General features: G+C 46.0%; 1 protein-coding gene across 1 annotated transcript in view; it reads left to right on the top strand.

Moving 5' to 3' along the window:
- Window positions 1–9,701, top strand: part of LOC126397604 (uncharacterized) — a 409,985-nt gene that overhangs the window by 397,901 nt on the left and 2,383 nt on the right. The gene's annotated exons all lie outside the window — the stretch shown is intronic.

The following is a 9,701-nucleotide window of genomic DNA, read 5'->3' as shown; positions in this document are numbered from 1 at the left end:
TCAAGGACTTGGGTTCCAGAGCCGGAACTATGTGTCGAGGTGAGGCCGACTATATCTAGCCGATAGCGCTCAACCTCTTCCACAAGCTCCGGCTCCTTCCCCGCCAGAGAGGTGACATTCCATGTCCCAAGAGCCAACTTCTGTAGCCGAGGATCGGACTGCCAAGGCCCCCGCCTTGGTCTGCTACCCGATCCACACTGCACCGAACCCTTCTGGATCCCTATGCGGGTGGTGGGCCTGCAGGGGGACGAGCGGGGCCCCGGTAACCCTCCGGGCCGGGTACGCCAACTCTTGCTGTTTTCCATCATGAAGGGTCTTTTGAGCTGTTCTTCGTCTGACCCTTCGCCCAGAACCAATCTGCCATGGGAAACCCTACCAGGGGCGAAATGCCCCCGACAGCACAGCTCCTAGGGTCATTAGGGCACTCTAACTCCTCCACCACGATAAGGTGACGGTTCTCGGAGGAGTTGACAAGCTTTACGAAATAAATTTTAAGGTAATAAATGATAAGATGCAGAGGGACATAACAAAATGGTCTACATTAATATTGGATTTTAGTTCAAGAATCAAAGTGGTAAAAATGAACCTATTGCCAAGACTGCTGTATCTCTTTTTGTCACTCCCAGTTAGAATACCAGAATCACAATTTGCATCTTGGGATAAACTGATATCCAGGTTTATCTGGGCGGGAGCTAGATCAAGGATAAAACTCAAAACCCTCCAAATAGGCAAGGAAAATGGGGGACTAGCGCTGCCAAAATTCTACTATGCGGCCCAATTAAGGTATATTGTCTATTGGTGCTCCCCACAATATGAGTATGAAACTGGGCCAGGATCCCCCTCAAACCAGGCTAGGTGAAATAGAGCATACAGACCCCAAGGGAGACGATTCAATATTAAAAGAAACACTTAGAATATGGTGCAAGGTGGTTAAAAAATACAAATTGACAGGGGATAGTAAACTTCTGATCTGGCCTTCTCAAACTCACAGGTTTAAGCCTGGAGAGCTTGATAGGATGTTTAGAAGCTGGAGAGACAAAGGAATAACAGCTATCTGCACACTGGTAGAAGGACAACATTTCAAATCTTTTGGAAAACTTCAGAGGGAGTTTGACCTGGATAAAGGAGACCTGTTCAGATATTTCCAGCTAAGAAATTTCTATAATACAGAAGAAAATGAAGTGATCAGAGTGTTGACAGGTGCCTATAAACAAATTCCTTCAAAAATTGTTTCCAAACTGTACAAAGGTCTGCAAAAACAGAATGGAAGTAAAAATACATATAACAGAAAGTAGTGCCCCCCTCCCCACCCTTTGTGTTTTTTGTTGTTGTATTTTATGCCTATGTTTTGTTATGTGCAAAATGAAAAATAAAGTTTAAAAAAAAATGTAGTGAACAGCAGTGACAAAAGACAGAGTTAAAATTCATAGCGACCACGTAGACACAATACAGAAGACATGAAAGGTGCACAATATACTTTCGAAAATACATCAGGTGTAGCCCATGACAACACCAGAAGTAACCAGGGATATCGTAATATTGCACATAAACCCTATTGCACGTGACCCCTGGTCAATCCATCATTCAGATGGGACAAACACTCAAACAGACAACAGTGCCCATCTGCAGCAGCCATTATCCCTCCAGCCAGGACCGTCTTCCCAGCCTCAAGATAATATGCTGCTAACATCATTGCTGCACACAACAGCTGCAGCACTACAGGCTCAAGCAACTTCAGCAAATATGCCAGGCCAAAGACAAGATAACTACATGTTGCTAACTCAGTCTCTACCACCAACATTAACCTCTGCACCACGGTTTGGAGCAGTTTCCAGGCTGCCACCCCCTACAGTGACGAGTATGGCCATGGTGCAATCTAATGTCCAGGCCATGCAAGCAGTAGGTCACGTGGGCCATCGCCTGTGGAGATCAGGCACGGCAGCATGTCAGTGGCTGGACAGACCCAATAGCAATCTCTGACAATGACACCTGCATATTCTTCATATCAGTATACAACTGCACAGCCTGCATCTCAAACACAGACTGCAACAGCCCTGTATCCAGCATACCAGCTATCCACTGCAGCTGCTCTCCAGCCAGTGAGCCAACACCAAGCAGGCACACCTTGGCAGTCTACCTATCAACCACCATACACTCCTGCTGTGCCCCAGCAGACATTATATCAACCTCCCAGTCATATCCGCACAGCCAGCATACCAACTGCCATCATACCAGCTGAGCCATCATCCACAACCGGTATACCAGCCCCAGCCTGCTCCATCAACCCAGCCAGCCTATCATGTAGTGCTTATTGGGGATGCAACGGTCCTTGGTAAAATATTGAACCGTTTGGTCCGCCCTGCACGGATCAATACGCCCTTATGGACCGCGGCTTTTCGGTTTTGCAATTAATTTTGCACTGATGCTTCACAGGCCACTGTGTGTGTGTGTGTGTGTGTGTGTGTGTGTGTGTGTGTGTGGGTGTGTGCTTATTCACAGGCCGGGTCAGCCTGCTGCACGAAAGCCCTCCCCGCGAGTTAATGTCCAATCACTGTTGTGGCTCTGCCCACTCACCCCCTCACACTGTTGTAAGTGGAGCCGGGGAAAGTAACTCTTGCCTCACACAGAAAAGAAACGGAAAAAACAAACATAGAGAGCCATGGCAAGCGCAAGTGGAGGAGTTGAGAGACAGAAGTTTGAAGAAGCACCGGCTTCAAACAAATCTTCTGGTGTGGGATCTTTTCGGTTTTGCTGTTGAATAAAACGACAAGGGAGTGAAAACAGTTAATAGAAATTTCACTGTCTGCAAACGTTGTTTGAAACATGTCTAGTGTTTCCCCTACCATTATATTAGGGGGCGCCCCGCCCCGTACCTTGTCCTTTTATTAAACAAACTAAATAGCCTTATGTTATTTACACAACGGCATGTCATTTCTGTCTCTACATGCACGCACGTTTACAATCCTCCTCTGCTCTCTGTGTCGCGCACGGTGGAGTTCGGCCCCGATGCGCACACACACAAACACACACGCACACACACACACACAGACACAGGTGAGCACACAAGAGTGCGGCCCGGGCCGCATTTTCCTGACCGAGAATTATAACCAAGCCAGTCTATAGAGCGGAGCCTGTCTTGCGTTCAGGCGTTGTCACGTAAATAACAAATTCCAGCACTTGAATAGGCAGTAGCGCAACACAGCAGCATGTCAAGTGCAAAGTCAAGCAAAATAAAGAGATAAGTTTTGGAGAAAAAAATTGTTCTCTTTATGCGCAAAACACGTACCGAAACCGAACCGAAACCGTGGCCCACAAACCGAGGTACGGACCGTACCGTGGGCTACCTGTACCGTTGCACCCCTAGTACTTATGGAGCAATTGGTCCTGGATGAAGCCCGGCTCATCGCCCAGTCCTGCAGGCATTATGCACAGCCCAAGACCGCCGCGATGCAGACTCTCCAGCAGCCATATGGCCTAAACCCATACAGCATTCGAGACCTCTTTGACTGGCTCAAGGTAAAGACCGAAGCTCAAAGACTGTCCGCGAAAATGGCACAGCGCCATCATACTGAAGGAACACAACCCCCCAAGAGGGATAGGCAGGTCCCTGCAGCCAGGCCATGTAACCATCCTGTCTCAGTTTATCATGGCTTCGACAAGCCCAAGTGTGACAATGGTCAGCCTTCAGAGACGCTTCGGTCAGAGGTCAAGCAGCAGGAGTCCAAGCGGCTGCGTCTCTTTTTAAGAGTACCGACCACTACCTGTCACAATGTCCAGACATCGTCCAGCATTCACCGGAAGAAGTCGGGGATAACAGATGGCAAGCGTTGTTGTAATTGTGGTCGCAACCATGAACAACAGGCCTGCACCTTAATGAAACCCTGATAAAAACCACTAGGGATGGGAATCGAGAACCAGTTCCAACTGGTTCAATTCATCGACATCATTAGCTTTTATGCTTAACGATTCCCTTATCGATTCTTTTCATTACGCCGAATCTTAACATCGATGACGCACATCACGCTCATCAGTCAGCAGCACGTTCAACAACGAAGAAGACATCATGGCGGAGAGACAGAAGCGGTCGAAAGCGTGGCTTCACTTCACCAAAAAAGACTAACATGCAGCGCGACATGCAGTTTATGCAGCACCGTAATTACATTGCAAGGGCGGAAACACCACCAACATGCTGAAGCATTTGTCGTCGCATGGCATTAAATATCAAGAGTGCCGATGTTTGACAATCTCCGGTCAACAGGTGCAGCTGCAGCAAAGTCTCAGCAGAGCAGTGCCAGTGACGGTACGTATGTCCTGTCCCATGTTAACGATAGCACAACGCATTCAATGACAGATTCTGCAACGTTATTTGACGTAGATGAAAACAATTGCGGTACAAATATTCTTTCATTTGTTCCATTTTAGATGATAGCGATGGACCAAGTATTTCTGCTGCCTGCAGTGTCGCTCCCCCAGCTCCACGTCCCAGCCCCCTGCCCCCTCCGTTTAGCCAGCAAACCCCACCATGTAGGACAAAGATTATAATTTATTTTTATTTATTTATATGTCCAGAGATCTAGGATCCAGTGACCAAATACATATTTGTTTACTTACACAAGCACTTATCTCTTGTTTAGAATAGAAACTCAATAAAATTTGTGTTGTTGACACTGAAAACCTGTAAGGTAGGGCTGGGCGATATGGCCTAAAAAAAAAATCTCCAATTTTTAAAAAAAAAATCTGATTCACGATTTAAATCGATTTTTCCCCTCCTAGTTAAAAAAAATATATATTTGCGGCCTGGTAGCACATATCTGGGGTCCAAAGCTTTCAGCATGTGAATAAACCCCAGCTTTTCCACGGTAGCCTACATATGGGCACCATATCTCTTGCAATATACATTGCGACTGCATCTGTGATCGCTTTCCACCGGACCCCTTTCTTATCATACGGCAGTGTTTCCCCTACCATTATACTGGATCACAACAGAAGTCATTTAAGGTTACCTTTACTATAGAACAGGTCTATACCTTGTCCTTTTATTAAACAAACTAAATAGCCTTATGTTACAGGCTGAGCCTGATGTGTGTGGCTTGTGTATGTATGTGTGGAGCTGTGTATGTGTGTAGTTGATGTAGGAGGTATGAGACGTTAGGGCGCCGGGTGTGGTGTGTGACGTCAGACGGACGCGCCCCAGGAAGAAAGTGAGGCATGTGCTATGTTATTTACATCGAGCAGCCACAGCGAAGAAGCCTACGCAGTTCTGCATCCTGTTTTTGACTTATTTTCCTCTATGTAAAAGTCAGACACTGATGAGAGAGGCTGTGCATCATCCCTGCAGTGCTGAAAATAAAGTGCCATTCTTTAACGCAGAGGAAGTCCCGTTGTTTATGTGTTGTTGCCACAACGAGCTAACACAAGCTAAAAGAGCTAATGGTCTTCGGAGGTCCCTTTACTACGGTGCGGGGGTCTGCCAGCTTGGCGTTGGTAACACTTATTCATCTTATTTACACAACGGCATGTCATTTATGTCCCTACACGGTGAGCGTCTAAAATCCTCCTCTGCTCTCTGTGTCGCGCACGGCGGAGTTTGGCCCTGATGCGCGCGCACACACACACACACACACACACACACAGGCGAGCACAGACACAAACACAGGTGTGACACGAAAGCNGGTGAGCCCACTCTGAACTACCGGAGCCCAGCGTGGAGCGGCGGTGGCGGATTTTAAATAGAAACTTGATTTTCATTAAAACAAATCGGCCTAAACTGCAAATTTGAATTAATCGATAAAATCGGTTTATCGCCCAGCCCTACTGTAAGGTCTACTTTTCTACACAGAAAATTCACAGGAGGAATCAATAAGGGAATCAGTAAAGAATCGGATCGATAAGCAGAATCGATAATGGCATTGATATCAATAAAATCGTATCAATTCCCTAAAAGACACCCAGCAGTTCATTCACGGGGCGGCGGCTGACCCCTCCCTACCTCAGCCTGACCATCGTGATGCTGAAGTCTTCCTGCTGAATGCCAGCCAAGTGGAGTGCTTCCTGGAAGAGATTAAGTGTCTCAAGGCTGGCAAACCAGTACTGCCCAGCAGTAGGCTCAGCACACTTTCACCAGAGATGGATCCTACAATGGGTCTTACCCATGTTGGTGGACGCCTTCGTCGCCTTGATACCGCCTGTTCTACTGACATCCACCCAATAGTCCTCGATCCTCGCCACGCAGTGACAAGACTCCTCATCCCGGATATGGATGCATGCCTACTCAGGATAGCCATGTGGTTAGGTTTAGAAAATACATCATGTTTTGGCTCAATATTCATAGAGGAAGTGGACATCGGGCTCCTGGGTGAAAGTCAAGGGTTTGTTGGACACAGCCACCACCCCTCCCACCCACCCTGTAGGGACTTTAAAGCTCCTTATATGCGGCTTTACTGGCAGCATTACAACCGTCAAGACAGTCTTCAGGTTTCCTGGTTTTTCTGGTTTTGAGTGACAAAACTATAGACTACTGCCGTCTGCTGGTGTGGGGAGTTATTTCCTCTCACACAGGTGCAAAACGGATGTGCTGGTTGGCTGTTGGCTGTAGTCTTTGCAGTGTGTTCATGTAGAACTTTTTTGGCTGAGACAAGGTGACGTCAAGTGATGTGGCAAGCGGCCTTGGTCACTGCTGGTTCTTTGAAGTTGGTTTGGTGTGTCTAGGCCTTTGAAGACACAAACCAACAACACCTGTTCTTTCACAAGTTCATATCTGATTGCAGTGTTTTAACAGAATATTTGAAACAAAATGTCATTCATGTAGACAGGTCAAAAAACCTTTTCTGTTCAACATTCTGACAACCTGACTACATAATTTGAAAGAAAAGAAATTTTGTATGAAAAATATTAGAACATTAAGATTTTTTTTCAATAGGAAATTCTTAACCTCTAATCATTAATAGAAGACTGTATTCAGAATGTGGTAACTAATACTAACAGTTTCTTTTTCTTTTCTTGTTTTGGGCAAAAAGAAAACTTCCAGAGAGCTTCTGTATTGACCCCTCCCCCTGTATTTTCATGAAATGGTTTGCTCCTGCCCCTAAACCTGGCATAACAGTACTTGTTTGCAGAGTGGAGTGAGGAGAGTCGGTGGAGCAGAGCATCATGTCTCCCCCACCCCCCATCATTTTCACCAGGAGCAATACACCTGTCCATCCTTTTTCTAACTTTCATAATGGCTTTCACCACCTTCTTACACATCACCATCAGAGGAATATGAGGATATAAACAGGATCTCATTCAACTACTCAAAGAAAAAGACATCTCCATAGCATCGATAAACGAAACACTTCTGTCAAAAAACTCACAAATCCATATCTCCGGTTACAACATCATCAGAAAAGAATGACAGACAGGACAAGGAGGAGGAGTAGCACTTTTAATACACAAAAACATTGAATACAGTGAAATAGATTACGACTTATCACCAGAGCAACTACAAGGAAACGAATATGTCACAATAAAAACAAAAATCCATTCACACCACCCCATCACAGTCACCAGCGTCTACTGCCCCCCCAGAACAAAACCCTCACCTGACCTGTTCACTGCCATCTTCAACCCCAGTCAATCCCTCATCATGGGAGACCTCAACGCAAAACATATCAACTTTTACTGCAGTAAAACAAACACAAGCGACATAGCACTCCGACAGATCCTCAACAATAATCTGTCAATCATCAACACCAATGAACCAACTTACATATCCCCCCTAACCGGCAACCCCGACATCCTGGGCCTGATCCTCTGCACCCCCGACCTGGCTTCAAAACTCCACCAGTTCTCCACCACAAACCATCTCAACAGTGACCACCTTCCCGTTCTCACCACATTCTCCTTCCACCTACAAGCCATTCAAAGCAAGAAATACAACAGGACAGTAAACTGGGAAACAAACAAATCACACATACAAGTACAACTGAAGGACACTCTCACCACCACCTCCCACGACCTGGACCATCAAGCATCCGTATACAGTGAAATACTCACCAAAGCCCGAGAACAAACAATACCCCATAACACTGCCAAGACCCCGACACAAACCCCTGGACCTTCTGGCAGAAAATCAAGAGCATCAATGGAGATCCACAAAGCAACACCAATCCCCCGCTCAAATCATCTGGCACAATCATCACTGACAATAAAGAAAAAGCCACACTCTTCCGCAACCACCTCGAAAATATTCACTCATGCCCAAACGACCCCCACTACGACAGCACATGGAAAGATCTGGTAGACAGGGAACTCACAAAACACGACACATCACTGAGAAATGCAATTAACCCCACCGCCTCCACCTCCACTTCTCATCACCTTTCACCCCCCAATGCAGGAGTTCCCCAAGGTGCAGTTTTAAGTCCCCTCCTCTTCCTTCTATACATTTCCGATATTTTAAGTCCCCTCCTCTTCCTTCTATACATTTCCGATATCTACTACCCCCCAGCCACCATAGCCACAGTCTCACAGTTCGCCGACAATCTTTGTTACTGGTCAAGCTCAAAAAACCCACAACTAGCAGCCAAAAAACTCAACACATGTATCACTGAAATAGAAAACTGGTCAAATCTCTGGAGAATCAAACTAAACCCTGCCAAAACTCAATGCATCCTCTTCACCAAAAACCAACACCTACAGACCAACATCAACCTGTCACTAAACAACCAACCAATCCACCTCAGTAAAGAAGCATTCTTCCTCAGAGTCACCTTCCAAAACAACATGACCTGGACCAAACACATCAATAACCTGGAACAAAAAGCAAACAATAGACTCAATCATCTCAAAGCCCTCTGTGGAAAACATGGCACATCACCCTCAACAGCTATCAAAGTCTACTTATCATACATCAGACCACTATTCGAATACTCCATCCCCGCCTGGATCACCATCTCTGACAACCAATTACGACTACAGACAATACAAAACAAAGCATTGAAACTGGCCCATAGACTCCCCTTCTTCATCAGTAACCACTACATACACTCAGTAACAGGCATACAGACCATAAGACAATGTCACCAAACCATAGCCCTGAAATATCTCAAGACCGCAACAACCAACCCCGCCCTGCAGAAGGCCGTCAAGGAAGCCTGACTCATAACCAACACACCCCTGTCATTCATCCTCCAACTGACCAACACCACCCCACCTCCAAAACCCCCATGACCTGAGTACACGAAACATTACAACACCAACCACTTACATTCTCGCATGAACACACACACACACCAATGTAGATAACACACTATTCACAATGTAGATTGCACGTTACACACACAGGCCTGCACTAAACACACATGAACACACACACACACACACACCAATGTAAATTTTACACAACATGCACTATACTCCGATTACTCCGTCGTTAAATTCAATACCAAGTCCCTCAGTAACAGAGGGTTCCTGGACCGACTTTGATCATTTTGTCGATAGCGCCGTAGGCTCGCTGCGAACAACACTTGACTCTGTAGCTCCTCTTAAAAAGAAGTTAAAAAAGCAAAGAAAGTTCGCTCCTTGGTATAACTCTCAAACCCGTAAGTTAAAACAAATATCGCGAAAATTTGAAAGGAATTGGCGATTGACCAAACTGGAAGAATCTCGTTTAATCTGGACAGACAGTCTCAAAACTTATAAGAGGGGCCTCCGCAATGCCA

The sequence above is a fragment of the Epinephelus moara genome, chromosome 11, assembly GCF_006386435.1.
Source record: "Epinephelus moara isolate mb chromosome 11, YSFRI_EMoa_1.0, whole genome shotgun sequence".
In the NCBI taxonomy this organism is placed as follows: domain Eukaryota; kingdom Metazoa; phylum Chordata; class Actinopteri; order Perciformes; family Serranidae; genus Epinephelus; species Epinephelus moara.
Note: the sequence above shows the minus strand (reverse complement) of the source record. Positions and strands in the feature narration are given on the sequence as shown.